General features: G+C 34.3%; 1 protein-coding gene across 2 annotated transcripts in view; it reads left to right on the top strand.

The window, feature by feature from the left end:
• Positions 1–17,497, top strand: part of LOC150105117 (uncharacterized) — a 128,142-nt gene that overhangs the window by 42,863 nt on the left and 67,782 nt on the right. Inside the window, exon 1 of one of the 2 annotated variants that reach the window (XM_090395502.1) lies at positions 13,632–13,766. The exons of the other annotated variant lie outside the window; for it this stretch is intronic. The gene's annotated coding sequence lies outside the window, so the exon portion shown is untranslated. Of the gene's footprint in view, positions 1–13,631; positions 13,767–17,497 lie in introns of those variants that run through there. 2 annotated transcript variants of the gene reach the window in all.

Here is a 17,497-nt window from a genome sequence, read left to right as displayed (position 1 = left end):
AATCCTTGATCAAGTGCGCGATATGGTATTGGATGACCGGCGAATCAAAGTGCGTGAAATTGCTAAGACTATAGGCATTTTAAAAGAGCGTGTAGGATATATTTTGCAAGAAGAATTGCATATGAAAAAGCTTTGTGGAAGATGGGTGCCGCGCTTGCTCACAGCAGATCAAAAACGCACTCGCATGAAAATCTCTGAACAGCACTTGGAGCGCTTTAGCAAGAATAAAACTGATTTTGTGCGTCGATTTATTACTGTGGATGAGACTTGGATTCACCATTACACACCAGAATCCAAACAGTGGACAGAAGCCGGTTGTTCTGCGCCAAAGAAGACAAAGTCAGTTCCATCAGCAGGAAAGGTCATGACATCAGTGTTTTGGGATGCTAAAGGCATTTTGTTTATTAATTATCTTGAAAAGGGTAAAACAATAATTGGGGAATATTATTCCGATCTTTTAACCAGACTAGATGAAAAAATTCGTGAGAAAAGACCCGGTTTGCAGAAGAAAAAAAAACCATCTTTCATCGACAATGCACCTGCCCACAAAGGTGTTTTGGTAATGGGAAAATTAAGGGAACTGCACTATGAATTGTTGAAACATCCATCCTATTCCCCAGATTTGGCTCCCTCTAACTTCCATTTCTTCCCAAAACTAAAACTCTTCTTCGCTGGTGAGCGTTTTTCTTCGAATCAAGAGGTGATTGCAGCTGTAGAGGGGGATTTTGCAGATCTTACTGAGAACTACTACAGGGATGGGATAATGGTGCTGGGATAGCTGTATTAGTCTTAAGGGAGATTATGTTGAAAAATAAAAATAATTTTGAAATTATAGATGCCTTTTTTTTTTCATTGTCAGACCGAGAACTTTTGAGACCATCCTCATATAATAGGCCTAAGTTCCATTGTTTCCTTCTCGGACTTAAAATCTTATAATCCAAGTGAATTTCGTAAGTGGCTTCCACAGGACATCATCCTGTTATTTTAAGAGGTTTTTTGTCAATATTGTCTCTAGAGACCGTATATGGTTTTTAGGATTGATTTACTTTGATCTAGTTTTAGTTTCGCTTCTATAATACCCTCTGGAATAAGTCGATAATCCCTAACAGTAAATCTTTCAAAGTACAGCAGAGGTTTTAGGTAATCGTATCTATAGTTCAGTGGTGAGCATCCAAAATAAACGATTCTCTCTGTTCCTGGACAAACTTCCGTCATTGGGTCTTAAAGCCATACATTATAACTTCCGGAATAAACATGTGCAAATATATTTTAGTAACTAAGTCATAGTTGAGGTTGTTTTTTTTTTCAGAGACTTAAGCTGGCAAGCATTATTAAAGTACGAAAATTATATTTAAAAAAAGCGTCTCAGATTAATGAAATGTCTTACAGATAAAAGGATTAAGTGCTCGTAACCGAATTCACATGTACTATTGTACTTTGTCACTGCATGACGTAGAGATAGTGTACGTGCTTGCCTTGTTTTTTTCATTTTTTATTATTTATTTATTATTAAATATTCGGCTGAAGATTTATTAAAACTGAACGCTAGCTCTTGTTCATGGTATGATCATCTTACCACAGTTGCGATTAATAAAATGATCAAGTTGGATGCTGTTGAGCCGTTTCAGACTTTTTCTTTCTTATTTGCAAGATAGCCTTTCGTGCTTGTTCTGATCTGGAAAAGAGAATGGGTCCTGTGAGTCCCCCCCCTCCTCTCTCTAGTGAGCTAAATTTTATCTAATGGTTTGAAAGCAGTTCAGATAACCGTAAAGTTTTAGCAACCACGATATTTTCTCATGGAAATCAGGTTGGTGTGGGAGAAGCTTTGTAAGCTCCATTATCATTACGTGACACCTCTAAGAACACTCTACTTCGCTACACAAATCTTCACTGTCTCCCCTATTCTCCAAATACACACAACGACACTACTACTATCATCAACGCCATCTAACGGGATCACCACCAACACCATTGTTGTTGTTGTTGCTTTGAATGTAAATTGATTGTGTTCTCATCACCTTCAATTGAAAAATCCCATATAAAAATTTCTCTCGCCGAGACGAGAATCGATAAACTTCGGAACTTGGTAAGAACTCTATTCTACGAGTTTCATGCTGAATCGAAGGGAATGCTCGCATGCCTCTACTGTGTTTCTCTTTCTACATTTATTTTTGCCTTTCTTTCTTTAAATATTGCAGAGCATCCTAGCATGATGGCACCAACACATGCTACATTAACAGGATACGGCATTATGGGACGAATGTACACTTCAATGTACTCGTATATTGCTTGTGGAGATATATGGAACTAACAAGCATTAATTTGAAAGAGGCGTTGTGGTGTGAAGCCATATTGCAGCCCTATCAGGCCTATTCGGCAAAACTGTTGACAAATTGGGCCATCCCAGTTCAACAATCAGTGATACCATACGGACATGGAAGCACTGGGAGTCCACTGCAAGTGCTACCGCAGTGGACGACCTGCCATACTCATGGAACATGACCCAAAGGATAATATGTAAAAACTGCCGTTCGTCGGCCGACACGTTGAATGTGGAGTTCCGGGTATCGACTGGAACACGAATCTGCACAAAAACATCCAGAACCGCAATATGCAAGCCCCATATTGCAGCGTCGTCTTCAGTAGTGCAAAGAGAGTGGAAGCTTGAAAAGCTGCGTCTCTTACCAAACTGCGTAATCCCAACTATGAAATTCGGAGGTGGCGGTGTGATGGTATGGTCCTGTTTTTCATGATTTGGCCTCGGACTTTTCTGTCCTGTTCTGTTTGTAGTGCCACGAACATTGAACTCCTCCGAGAAGAATCTGAACATTCTGGAACAATGCAATGCTTCCTACTTTGTGGGATTTCTACGGAACTGACCATTGTCTCTAACAGCAAGACCTTATGACACCGTGTCATAAGACTGTAACTGTGTGGTTTGTGGACATGAACATCATCACACTTGACTGGCCTCTGCAGAGCCCTGATCTCAACCCTATCGAACATCTGTGGGATGAATTGGAGTGCTGGGTGAGGTCAAGGGAGGACATTCCGCTCCGTAACGGTCGAGGACCTCATTACATGCCTCTCTTGCTTACACTTCCTTATACAGTTTCCAGGGACGACCTCTTATCCTGTCTCCCACCATTCCATAAAAAATATATTGTACACTAATCTGATAAAAACCGCTTACCATCTGATTATATCTTGATTTTATTCCCCATCCTAAGAGGCTCTGCAAATAAATTTCTTCATTCTCTAACATTCCAGAGAACGGAAACTACTTTTAATAACAGTGTAGTGCCTTGAAGTAATTTATACTAAAGGTAACTTCGAAACTTTAGTTTCCAAAAGTAAAAGCAACATTTTACCTATTTTTATTTTGATATGAAGCATATTTTGACAGATTTTGTTTTGGATTATTGCCAAATATATACAGTATACTTCAAAATCATTAATTCTGGCATAATAATTTAAAAATTAACTCTCTTAGTAAAGCAATGGTTATCATATGTTTAAATTATATTTCTTGGGCATATCTTTAAAAGATAAATAAACCGAAAAAATATCAAAATGAACTTTGGAAAATACGAAAATGAACTTTCGTAAATATATACTAGAACAGCGCTTGTTAATCTGTGGTACGCAACATTTTATCACGTTTAGATAAATTTTGTACATTTTGATAAATCCTATCCTTTTTTTATTGTTTTTATTCTAGTACACTTTTTATTCCACTCTTACACTTTTAAAATTATCGTAATATCAGAAATTAAGGCTTTTTACTTTCACAATTGAAGATATATAACAGTATAATTCTAGCAATACAATGAAGAGTAGAAGCAGACGAAATATTTTAGCTGAACCTTCTGCGACTAATGTATCACCATGGTAACTGACAGAAATGTTGCTCTCTTTTCTGATTTGATTTATATTGACATCAAAGTTATAATATTACCTTATGGAATATGTGAAAGTGGTTTCGATAAATTAGCGTGTTTCGACAAAATTGGTTACTCCAGGGTATTTGCTGCACTCATGGGGAAATATCACGCGCGTTTTAAACCAAAGCGATTCTAGTAGACTGTCCTTCGCTCCTTAATCAATATATAATAGAAAAGAAAAGCTGCCAATGCCATAGTCATTGCTCCATGCATTATTTCTTATTGTCAAGCATTTTTGTTGTTTTGTTTTGTTTAAAGCTTTTAGAATTGCTTTTAATAAATTAGGCAGAGATATTTCTAAATAATAACTATCGCAGATGTTAATATGGTTATTAAATTTAAATACTATGCCTTGTTAAACAGAAATGTGTAAATATAATGGGCATTGGAGGCTGCTTTATAATATGAGATGTAACATTCATTGGCGACCTTTATCGATGAAGAAATAGCATAAATAGCATGTGATGTATTACATTTAGAAGGAATTTTTTTAAAGTGTCCTTTTTGTAATATACTCAAATATACATTTGTATTGTTTCTAGGCCCGTAAGCAATTTGTTTCGAGAATCTGACGGGGCATATTTTATTGAAATTTTAATAAATACAGAAAATGGGGCACACTCCAAAGTCATGAACCATTACTCGCATCACCATTTCTTGTAGCTGTTTACAGTATTAACTATAATGCGATATCGCAAATATTTCAATAATTTCTTAAATATCTTAAATTATATCATGTTTGATCCTCACATTAAAAAAAAAAAAGACTTCGTCTGTAGTAATACGATTTTTTTTTTTTTTTTTTTTTTGCTGGTATCTGCTTCATTGTGATACGGTACGGTAAAAAGTAATAGTTCGTATCCCCATCATCAGACCATTAAATGCGTAATTTAGCAGGTAGCCAGTAATTTTGATACAGCGAGAGAGGGAGAACCATTAGCTGGTGATTTTTAGATGCAATTATCAATTAGGTTTATAATAATTAGATCGATGACAACAGCGAAATTTTATGAGTTTGCTTTAAAAATGCATTTAAGTCGTGTTTTATGTTTCGAAAAGTTGTTTTCAAAAAAATAAACTGAAGCCAATATTAAGCATTATTTAAGAGTGTTTCTATTAAAATATTCGTAGAATTATAATAAAACATTGCATGTGATAAGGAAAAAGACATTCATTTTGCGAGAATTTAAAATTCCCATTTCTCATTGAGATTCTAAAGAAATTTTATATATCCAGATGTAACATTTAAAAGGACACTCAGAGATGAACAGCAAATAGTTCGATGAGTTTGTGTTTAAATATTATCATCCCATATTATATTATAGCTGCGCGATCTCCATCTATTACTGTGACTATACGCTCCGCGCCTGTGGCATTCCGATGTTCAATTTAGCGTCAATTGACGAATCAGCAGTCAGTGAGCATAAAGCAGTATCCCGGAGACCCTTTCAGCATAATCAAATACAATATCGTACAGTTGATGCAAATAACATCTGAGCCTGTAGCGTGATGTTTGAAATCTATTGTGTACTTTACCATTAACATTCTAATGAATCACAAGCCTATAGAGGATGAATTTCTGCGAGCAGGGAGCCTTTGATTATATATCTCATTTTGGCTTTCTAGAAGCTAGCGATTATAATATTATTACCGCGATTTACTGGCTGTCTTTTGAACCTCACAGGGTTTTTCTAATTCACTATTAAAACTAAATCTGGTGGCTTTCAATGCTTATTTGTGATAAAGTTACACCCTCTCTTTCTGATGAAAGATTTTTTTTGTATTTATTCAAAATGTGTTACTATATGTATTACTGATTATTTATGAAATTGTTCATTAAATTAATAATTTAATAGGATTGACTTTAATTTAAAAAATGGATCTTGGGAAAATCTGATTCCCCTCATCTCTTCCCCCCCCCCCCCCCCCCCCCCAAAAAAAAATTCTTTGTATGTCACTGCTGCCATGCTGATCAAGTTTCTGGAGGCGGATTACCGTAGTTATTCCATATCGTGAATGATACTGAAAATAACTAGGTTAATATATAATTTTATCCATTACAAACAAATCTTCCACAACCACAAACGTTTTGCTATACTGGTTATTATTCAGGTAGCTTATGAAATGCAGCGAACAGAGATGCATAACAGAATGTCCAATGATATCATGCACACATAATGAGATGACTTTTCTTGACAATAACCCATTTCGCTGTTTGATTTTTATCTTCGATATCTTTACAAATGATGCATACGGGAATATCTGAAGAGAAAATAATCACGTGACTTCTATTAAATTTTTATGGGGTCATTTATTTGTGATATACTGTGCACATTTCCATCTTCAGGAAATGTGTACAGTATATTAATTCTCCAACTACGATTAACGTCATTTATCACCCATCATCATCATCATCACCAAACAGTATTTTTTTGTCTGTAAATTGCTTCTGTTCTGAAGGCCGATTTGTCTACGCGGGATGAAAAACCCGAGTATCCAGAAGAAAAAAACCCTGCTATCTCTGTATGAGATCGGCTAACTCACCTTCAACTGAAAAAGTCCATATAAGGATTCCCCAAAATAAATGGTTCTCCAGAAACTAGTGACGACCCCCCCTCCCCCCCCTCCATGCTTTTACGTCGTAACGGGTTTCTGGAGAATCATCGAAAATCGAACTTTAATATTTCTGAAAAAATAAAATAAATAAATAATAACAATACTTCTTTTGTAATATTAACATTTTCCCCTTTCTCAAAAATTCTGTATTCTTGTCAGTTGAATACCAAGTAGTTTATTAATTAATTTTATCCATTTAAAAATCAGATTCGTATCCACTGTATATATTCTTATAATAAGTTTACCAAAATAGACAACTGGAGAGAGAGAGAGAGAGAGAGAGAGAGAGAGAGAGAGAGAGAGTGAGAGAGAGAGAGAGAGAGAGAGAGAGAGAATAAATTCAAATTAATATCTTTATTTACAAATAAGTAATATCAATATTAGGGTATCTTTAAAAAAGAAAAAGAAACTCACACTATCTCTCAATTGAATCACAGGATTTTTTTCTTAGTAAAAAACAAAATTTGACAGTTAATTCCCCGCATTTGCTTTATCCCTTCTTTAGCGCTGAATCATCGAAATCAAACTAGATCTCTCTACTTTTTTATTCTCGCAAATAAAAAAATAATTGTGCCCATTGCTGAAATCATCTTGACTTGTTCCTGCATATTTTAGAAGATGACGATGTTTCTCCTTTGATGTCTCCTTTAAACATATATATAGTTCCTTTTTTGTTTCCTTGGAGAATCGACAGTAGAGTATTCTTAGAAGTTTTCTTTTATTCTGGAGCTCTTCCGTTATTCCTTCCAAATCAGATAAATTCGTTTTAATACATAATCTGACGCAAGCGCAGTACTGCCTAGCGCGGCTAAAAACATGGCGGTGAAAACATAAGTCTTCGTCAGTTTGTAAAGAATAGATTTCTTCACTAGCAAGTAGAAATGTTAATATTTTCTTCTCCGTGTTTTGACTTCCATAAATTAAATTAAATTGTGGGTGAGTCCTTTTTTTAAATCTTTCTTGATACCAATAAATATCATAATCATTTTTTTTTAAATGGCAAATGCCTGCAATATTTTGTGACGTAAAACTCTGTCATTGGATAAAAAAATAAACCGTGTTGATTGAGTTATTACAAATCATTCATGAAACGTTTGAATTTAAAAGGTCTGTCAGTATTAAACGCATGACTGCAATAAAAAAACTTTTCTCTCCGATTTTAAATTATCGTTTCATTAATATGCATTTAGAAGTCAAACTTAAATAAGCTTGGTGCATATTTGCGTCTCTGTTATTAATGTTAATTTATGGAAAAATACTACTAGGGTTTTGTAAGTTCAGATGTCTCTACGGGTATGTAATTCCCAGTTACGCATGCGCAGTACACAACTTTCTCGATTCCAAAATAATCACATTGAAAGTAATAAAATTTAGGAGAATAAAAAAAGCATTTAAGTAGATTAAATACCTTTTAAAATAATATAAAATTTTGGTACTACTCGTATCAGAGCATCACACTATACGGAATTTTTTAAACATTTTTCGTTATCATGATGAATTTATAAGGGTCGGACGTTGACGATTTGTGATTCGTCTACAGATGTTTTTTTCTCCACTGTCTGAATTTTCGGCAATATTTTCTTCCTAAATACAACCGAAACATTAATCATTCTCTGAGGAACACCTGGTTGTTCGTTGCTCTTATCGTTTATTTCTGCTGGTTGACTGCTATCGATTTGCGCTGTCCACAGACACTTTTCCTTGTAGCGTAATCACACGGAAAGCCTGAAGATCTTAGCGGGGAGTGTGTGTGTGGGGGGGGGGGTGGAGGGAATCTTAATCTGCTTTAAAAGATAATGCACCGAAAAGGAAAAAGAAAGCATGAATTCGAAATTAAGTTAATATTCATTGTATTAAATAAAATTTGAATTTTAAATTTCGCTCCTGAAACACAATCTTTGAATATCCGCTCTTAGTCACTAAAGAAGCCGTTTATCACATTTAAAAAGTTTATACAATAATCCTTTGATGATTCTCTCACTATAAATAAGCAGGAGGAACCGAGAGAGAGAGAGAGAGAGAGAGAGAGAGAGATCGCCTAAATCGATTACGGGAAAAGAGAGGCAGATGTCATTTACTTCGTTGCTGGCTTCACGTAATTTAATGATTAAATCATTGGCTGTTTTTTTTTTATACATTTTATTATAGCCATTCAATATCCCCTTTCCATTATCTTCTTTTCATCCTGTTATTTACAGTCCCACGAGACAATTTTTACTTTGTGTACAGTTCCTCAAGCCAGTACATATTTAATAAATTTGATAAACAAAGTAGCCAGTTCGTGTCTGATGTCAGCAGACGAAAACAGACATGGCGTCATGTTTCCATATTTTTTAGGACAACAATAACAGGTTCTGCTTGCTTATACTAGATGGCAGAGATCGTTACGAAATCAGTGATATTTCCATAGACTACATGGCAGATTTTGATTATCTTTGTGTATATATGCTATAATATATAGTAATCAGTACTTATCTACTGTCGTAGAAAGATATAATTTTTTTTAATAGTGATAATCCGTATATTCAGAGTTTGTTGCTTTGATTTATTACGATATAGAGGAAACGCATATGGTGACTACAGCTTTTCCTTCTTGTTATGTCTCGCATTACAATAATTAATTTAAGAATGAGAAATCGAAAAAGGACTTACTATCAGGTTGGAAGATCGAAACTCTCCTTAATATGCTGCGAGAAATGGAGAGCTATTAATGAAGGATCGCTGGTGAACAGAAGGCACAACAACGTGGAGAAGACTTTGAAGAAGATTAAGTATCGCAAAACTCTGTTAGAGAAAAGATAGTAAAGAGGGTGTGTTAGAAATAGTTTTTTGGAAAGAAGAGAAAGCCGGGAAGGATCTAAATTAAGAGCCGTACTAAAAAGTATTAATAATGTAAGGGATGAAAATGCATCTTCCAATTAGTTTATTTCTCTCATCATTCAGCCTCAACCATATTCTTTTTTCCCACATTATTTGTTGGTGCTACTCTTAATCTATCCCAACTGCTCAAAATTATCCCAACATCCTCTTTACTATCTGTTTCTTTGCAGAGTTTTGCAATATTTCACCTTCTTCAAATTCTTTTGTATGTTTTTTGTGGCTTCTGTCCGCTATCCATCCTTCAAGTAACGGTTCTCATTTTCGCAAAATGCCTACGGAGAGCATCTCCCTCCCAATCTTCTGGTAAAGAATGTAAATCAGTCGATTTCTCATTCTTAATTACTGTAGGGAGAGCGATAACATCGAAACTTTGGTTTGAAAAAAATATATATAAATAAATAATAAGTCGATTCCGTTCATTATAGAGAGGCTCCGCTACTAATTTGGATGTTTTTAATTTGATTATTTGCTAATGAAACCTGACCAAGTAAATTAATTCTGCTGTTTGTGTTATTAGATGATCTAGTTCAGCGTTTAAACACCTTTTTATTTATGCGGATGTGGACTATGGAGCCACCAGCAGTCAGGTCTCATCTAACTAGCAATATCTAGTCATATTTATCCCACCTACAAATGCATTTGGTAATTTACTGCCTTTGATAAATAAATTTAAAAAAAAATCTAAATTAAATATCAACATTTTTCATAATTTTACCTCGTACACCATGGAATTTTTAAGGTATTAAAAAAAAAGTTTGGTATTTCATTTTTTTTTTTTTTTTTTTTTTTTTTTTTTTTTTTTTTTGTAAATTATCAGCTTGGTGTCTTTCAATACTATTGAAGAATTTATAACTCGATGAATTTTAACACTTTAATCTCGACGCATTTTAACATACTTTTCAGTAGTTTTCAACTGCTATCCTGACAAACGGTAAAAATAATAATTTCAGTAATATGAAATGTAAATATCTGTCACTCGCTTAGTTTCAAATTTCCTTTAAAAAAAAAAAACCTTGTGATATTCTTATCAGACGACATACTAACTGCGTGAAAACAAATAGCTGGCACGAAACATTTCAGGTATCGAAATGTACTGACGTCACGCAGTTCGAAGTTGGAACCACATATCGATATTCACGAAAAAAAAAAAGATTTTTTACATTTGCTGTTCTTTTTAATTAAACGAGGATGTGAACCAAATTAGACCATGACGACAAAAATGAGTTTTTTTTTTTTTTTGGTTAAAACACGATAGCTTGCTATCGTGTTCGAGTGACATACTAGTCTAATGGGGGAAAATTTAATCACCCCTTGCCGTAGTTTAATCGTCGTACAAGTTTTTACGTTAATTACATCGGAATTTACTTCGATGCGTAGACTTTATGTCGCTTTTTAAAAAGAATAATAATTTAAAAATATCGTAGTTGAGGACTTATAATTTATCTCTTTTATACGAATAATGTGAACAATTAAATGTTCATTATAGGGCTGAAGACTGCGTTTAAAATCATTAAAAAAGAAGTTTACTTTGATTTCGAGAATAATATAAAGAAATAATAGCCTCGTTTAAACGCTTATTGCATTGCGAGTTCTAAGAATTAACAAAAGAAATTTATCTTTTTTTTTTTTTTTTTTTTTTTTTTTTAGTTGAGAATATTTTGGCATAGAAATGTTACTAAGTCCAAGAGTAATAGACAATGTAGCTGCAGTATCAGTGAATGAAATTGCCATCAAAATTCTTTGTATTATATTATATTATATTATATTATATTTTCATTCCGTATTATTTATTATTTATTATAATAAATAATATCCCACATTATATATATATGTTAAAGATACCAAGCAAATTTATAAGCTAGGTTTTTAATTCTTTTTCCCAAGTAAGCAAACAGACAAGTAAGTCAAGTTTGCGGCTGCACGTAGTGCAACACTAGGCAACGTGTTGTAAAGGTGGAGTAAGCTCTGATCACTTTCCTTGGAATTTTCCCCCTAATGTAAGGCACATTTCCTCGCGGAAATGTATGATGCTATGCATTAAGGTAATGGTCACTACCGGTTTCGACCTTTATTGAGGTCTCGTCAGTGGGAGCCAGACCTAAAAAATGCTAAGGGTGAAGTAATACAGAGCTTATAAATATTATGCATAAACAAGTTGCCATAAGGTGCTTTGACCTCATTAAATAAAAATCTCAGGGTGAGAGTAAGATGTAGAAAGTTTTTTACCTTGGGTATAGATTATGTTAACGATACCAAGCAATTTTATAAGCTAGGTTTTTAATCCTTTTTCCCAAGTAAGCAAAGTGATCAGAGCTTACTCCACCTTTACAACGAGTTGCCTAGTGTTGCACTACGTGCAGCCGAAAACTTGACTTACTTGTCTGTTCGGTAAAAAGGATTAAATTGCTTACTTGGTAAAAAGGATTAAAAACTTAGCTTATAAAATTGCTTGGTATCTTTAACATAATAAGGTAAAAAATTTCTGCATATATATATATATATATATATATATATATATATATATATATATAGTATACAGTATATATATATATATATTTAGATTTTAAGATTATAGAAACTGAGCAAACATATTAGACATGTTCCTCTCATCAGACTTCTCCATCGATGCCGGTGTGCCTCAGGGTTCTGTACTCTCACCCCACGCTCTTCTTCCTTTACATCAGTGACCTACTTTTCTCTGACTTCTAATCCTATTCACGCCTTCGCAGACAATACTCTTGATTCCTCTTTCTCGTTCGAGAAACCCTGCAGCGATCTAATGTTAGACGCCTCAAGATCTTCCATAACCAGCTACTTGAACACTGGCCTCCTCAACATCCTCAAATAGTGTGAACACAACTTAGTAAATTTCAATGTCATAAAAAAAAAAAAAATATCTCAAGCCTGCCTTATTGACCCCAAGAAAAATCCTACATCATCCCGTCATACTTTTGATAATGTTTCACTTTCCTTTCAAGATCAGCTTTTTCTTCTTGCGTTGACTGTCACATCCACTGGCACAAACATATTACACACACACAGTCTCTAAAAAGCTCGGTGTTCTTTTCCGTTCTAAACATTACTTCCCTTCCTCTCAATTCCTAACACTTTATATTAGATCCGACAAACCTTGGAGTACTGTTCCTATATTTGCGGTGGAGCACCCAAGACCTCCCTAAGAATTCTTTTTTTCAAGGGCATTGCTCCTCTGAATTAGCAGCTGCCATTCCTCTACTTTCTTTTAACCATGCAAGAACTAGAAAAGCCACTGGCCAACACCCATACGCTGTCCAGCTCCATACACACCCAACTAACTTCTCATCATCTTCCTTCGTTCCAATTCGCCTCCAATCTTTTGAACAATCTCCCCTATACTGATTTTCCCACTGAGTACAACCTCCGGCTCTTTAAATTTTGCAAACGGCTGGACTAACATCTAAAGGACTGATACCCAACGAAAAAAAGTGCATAATTATGCCGAGATATCGAAACATAGCCTTCTGCAGATGGAGAAATATCTCATCAGGTTTAGCGCATGCGCACAAGAGCAGCCAAGCCGCATGTGATAAATAATAAATGAAATATGATAAATGTGTTTCTTAATCCCCTTTTTTGCATAGCGTTTTTTATTTCGAAGTGTGAAATTGCTCATTGAATAACTTTGGACTGAATAATTTATATTTTCTGAGTTATGGAAATGATTCTAAAAACCGAAACTCACCAGACAGATTTTTTTTAAAAAAATTTACATTTATTAACAATTGCATTTGTCTTCATAAACTCTATAACGTCGATTAAAGACATTTTTGCATTGGTTTCTGTTCTAAATATTTCCTATATTATTATTATTATTAAGACTCATTGGGAAGCCACTATACTAATGTATCTCATATGGCCACCTTGCACTATACTACCTACTTCGAGTGGCCACTGCACACCACCCTATCTTGCAAATGAATTTTTTTTTAATTGCATCTCTGTTCTCTGGCCGGTTTTCCTGTTTCAAGTTATCGAAAGAAGAAAAATCGAATAAACAACTCTTTATATGAAGCCTTTATGGTATTCCCGCCGAAATCGGAGCGTTTCAAGATTCAGTTTGTGGGAACGTGTTCCTGCAGCACAACAGAAACGGATCCACCGCTAACGATAACCTCACGCTAGAATTAAAACAAACTCGATGTTCTACTCCGAGTAGAACATCAAGTTTGTAATTTTACCGGTAGTTATTTAGCAAGCATAAAAGACGAGCTATTCCTAGCGAAGTTTTCAAGATCGCGTCGTCGCTTCTACGAAAATTTGGACCTATTTGTGGAGCCACATCAGCCAGTGAGTAAAATTCCTTGGATGATACTCTGTTTTATCGATTCCACTGTGTCTGAGTAATTTTAATAGGCATCATCTGCCTACAAAAGAGATAAGTTTAAATCTCTTCTATAAAGAATTTTCTATCTGCATTAAGGCATACATTAACAGGTATTGGGAGGTGTCGGGAGATTATTCTAGCAATTTTGATGATAGAAAACATTTCGACAACTGGTCCGGGAACAAGCATAGTTAACAGATGTACAAAATTCAGCTAAAACACAACTCAGACTTATTTATCTAATATTCAGAACAGAGAAATTTTTTCCGAAACCTCCCAAAAAATGCGACGTGTTACACAATAATAGACAACAAATACTTAAATTTAAAATTTCCAGAAAATTGGCATGAATTCTAGCTCAAATTGGGAGAAAAAGCAGAATGGATTCCGATTCTATAGAGAATGGGTTCCTTTATGAACAGAATCGTGCGCGCGCACACACATAGTGCTTTACCCATCATTTTTTGTATTATTTCTTTTACACTGTCAACTGCAAACCAAACGATTATTTGAACTATTTCATGCTTTGTTTACTACAAAATGAAGGCAAGTTATCATAATTATCACGTACTACACTTTTGAATCAATTTTTTTCATTAGAAAATTCAAACAACGCATTTTGCATAAATAATCGTTTTGAATTCATAATATCCTCTCCATGGAATTTAAGCCTTTTCACAATTTATAGTATAAAAGTGCACAATTTTAAAATTCTGTACGAAGCATTTTTAAGCCTAACGCGAACCTGGTTACTTCACTGTCGTATTTGCACAAGCATAAAAGTGTCGTGTTTGTACTTACTCGTTTGAAACCTATCTAATCGAAATCAAAAGCGAAGTGACCGCTCATCACCTTTTGACTACAGAAAAATCTTTGCCTCTGATTTACAAGTAGTAATTACCCGCTCTTCGATGGCTTTAAAAAGGGGGCAACACACTTATTCTGTATCTTGTGCCATTTTGGCTAATGGGCTTCGTTCTTTTGCTAATTGTGCAGAACTCAAGTGTTCGAATAGCTTTGTTTGCCGCACGAATAACTGTACTAGCAATTTACGAAAGCGAAGTTCTCGAATGTAAGGCGCTCGTGCGTGGTGGACGCACGATTTCGTTTGATCGAAGATATCATGGCAACGCGCAGGAGAGAAGAATCGATATCAAAACCAAGAGGTTCAATATCTGGAATTAAAAAGTTATGTTTCTGTGCTTATACCATTCTTCATATTTTGGCAAAAGTGTACCGACCTTCGAGTCAAAATATATCAAACAAAACGCATCAAAATGGTGCGTAACTAATACATCGCATTTATATCTGTTATACTGACGTTTTTATCTATAAATGTTAGCTGAACTTCCAATAGGCAAACTTACAGAACGATTTCATTCATCCCTTTAGCACTTATTCTAAAACTTTACCTTTCTTTTTATTATGCGTGCGTTTTCATAAGTAAAATAGTTTATTTGTAACTACCACACAAAATAAAAAACCTTTAATGCCAAACGATGTACTTGATTGCAGCAGAACTTTGTGAATGAAGTGGCATTTCTCTTTCTGAAATCACCGCTAGTCGTAAATTGCTTTTTCGCGATGTTCATTTTAGCACTGAAGGCTTCTGGGAGAAAAGTCAACCGCTTAAAAGCTTTTTTAAAAAGAACTAAGGATAAAGAAAGAGTGCGCTGCACTTTTAATCTCTGAAGAAGCATTTTTGACTTTCTATCACGCGACATTACGTCACGAAAACTCTTTTATTGATAATCTACGAAGTTAAATAGTAGAGTCGTTAATATGGATGAGCAAAAGCTGAAAATTAATCTGCTGCAAAAGCAGCAGTAGCGCCTTTGCTGTCCGAATTAATAAGAACACAAATTTAAATATGTGAGTTGAAATGACTGCGCATGAAACTAATTTGAAACTATCTTCGTAAGAGTCATTATTAATCATCTATATTAATTATTTCATTAATTATATGAAATAAAATGTTAGTTTTTTTTTGTATATTTTTATTATAATAATGAAATGGTTTCGCATTATTAGAAGTGAAAGTTATCTAAGGAGGAATCTGTAATTAGGAAAAAAAACAAAACAAACTTAATTTAATATTCAGAAAATTATATTAAAACATCGGAAATAGCAATCAGCGAAGTAATTGGATTCTAGCAACGCTTGCGGGCAGGGGATTGTAGTAAAAATGAACGACAAGGTTCAGATTTCTGTGACAACAAATTTGTTTAAAAAATTATTAATCAAGCGAAGTGGATTATATATATATATATATATATATATATATATATATATATATATATATATATATATATATATATATATATATATATAAAGTATTTTACCTTAGGTATAATAAATGTTAAAGATACCAAGCTATTTTAAACCTGGTTTTACTCCATATCCCAAGTAAAACCAGGTTTAAAATAGCTTGGTATCTTTAACACACACCTACTTACCGTATAGAACGAAATATTCGGTTAAACTCGTAAATTAAACATGCCAAGAAATTATATTCTGGTTTAATCCTTTATCCAAGCGTAAGCAAACAAAGTTTACGCGAAGTATCTTCATAACTAGGCTAATTGTACATAGAGGCTAATGAATTGCCTTAGTATCTTATAATGCAAAGCACACTCGCTTTCGGACGTATATAATGTTATGCATTATGGGAAGGGCCACTACCCAGACCGGTTTCGATCTTTATTGAGATCTTCCATTATACGCATCTGAGAGGTGGGCTTGCATTATTGGATACTAAGGCAATTAATGTGAAGTCAATAACCTCTGCATGCACGTAGCCTAGTCGTGAGGATTCTCCACGTGTAAAACTTTGCTTGCTTATACATGGATAAAGGATTAAGCAAGGAGATAATTTCTTTGCATCTTTAATTTAATTTATAACCAAGTGAAAAAAAAAAAAGTGTAAGAAATCAAGAAGATACTAACGATACAATACGCACACCTTGAATGAGATGGGACGTCATCCGACTTTTTTTCGAGACCAGAAGGCGTAAAACCTCCCTTTACCTTTAGCAGATCCGTATTATTCCACCCCTATCCTGTAGATTACTTGATACCATATATTAGGATCCTAATAGAACAAATAAGGATCATTTAAATCATACAGTCTAGCTTCAAACCGAAACCGAAATAACTTGTCATTCTTCTCTTTCATCCCCCCCCCCTTTTCTCTCTCTCTCTCTCTCTAGAGTTGTCTTCTTGAATATTGGTTTCCTAAGGGTCTCTAGCTGTTCAAGAAAACACATGAATAATTTTTTTCTTAATCACTTGTCCGCTTACAAGGCATTGAAATGCTATAATTTTTGTAACCTTTCACATGGAGGATTCACTTTTATAAAACAAACAAGAAATGTGGTTGTTGATTACAAAGTTCGGCACCAACCTACATGAGATGCGATCAAACAGATATATATATATATATATATATATATATATTATATATATATATATATATATATATATATATATATATATATATATATATATATATATATATATACGGTAATTTATTTTTATTTGTATGTTTTTCCGGCTTACATATAAAATTAGCCTCGGGCTGCAGATAGAACGTCGCATCGTTTTGCTTACACCGACAGAACAGAGTGATTAGAAGCATTATCACGGTGGAGAAGCCAATCTGTAGTGTGACACTTCTGTGGTAGCTTTTATCACA

Source organism: Typopeltis vanoorti, chromosome 7, assembly GCF_054136105.1.
Source record: "Typopeltis vanoorti isolate ZY-2024b chromosome 7, IOZ_Tvanoo_1.0, whole genome shotgun sequence".
Classification (NCBI taxonomy): Eukaryota; Metazoa; Arthropoda; class Arachnida; order Uropygi; family Thelyphonidae; genus Typopeltis; species Typopeltis vanoorti.
Note: the sequence above shows the minus strand (reverse complement) of the source record. Positions and strands in the feature narration are given on the sequence as shown.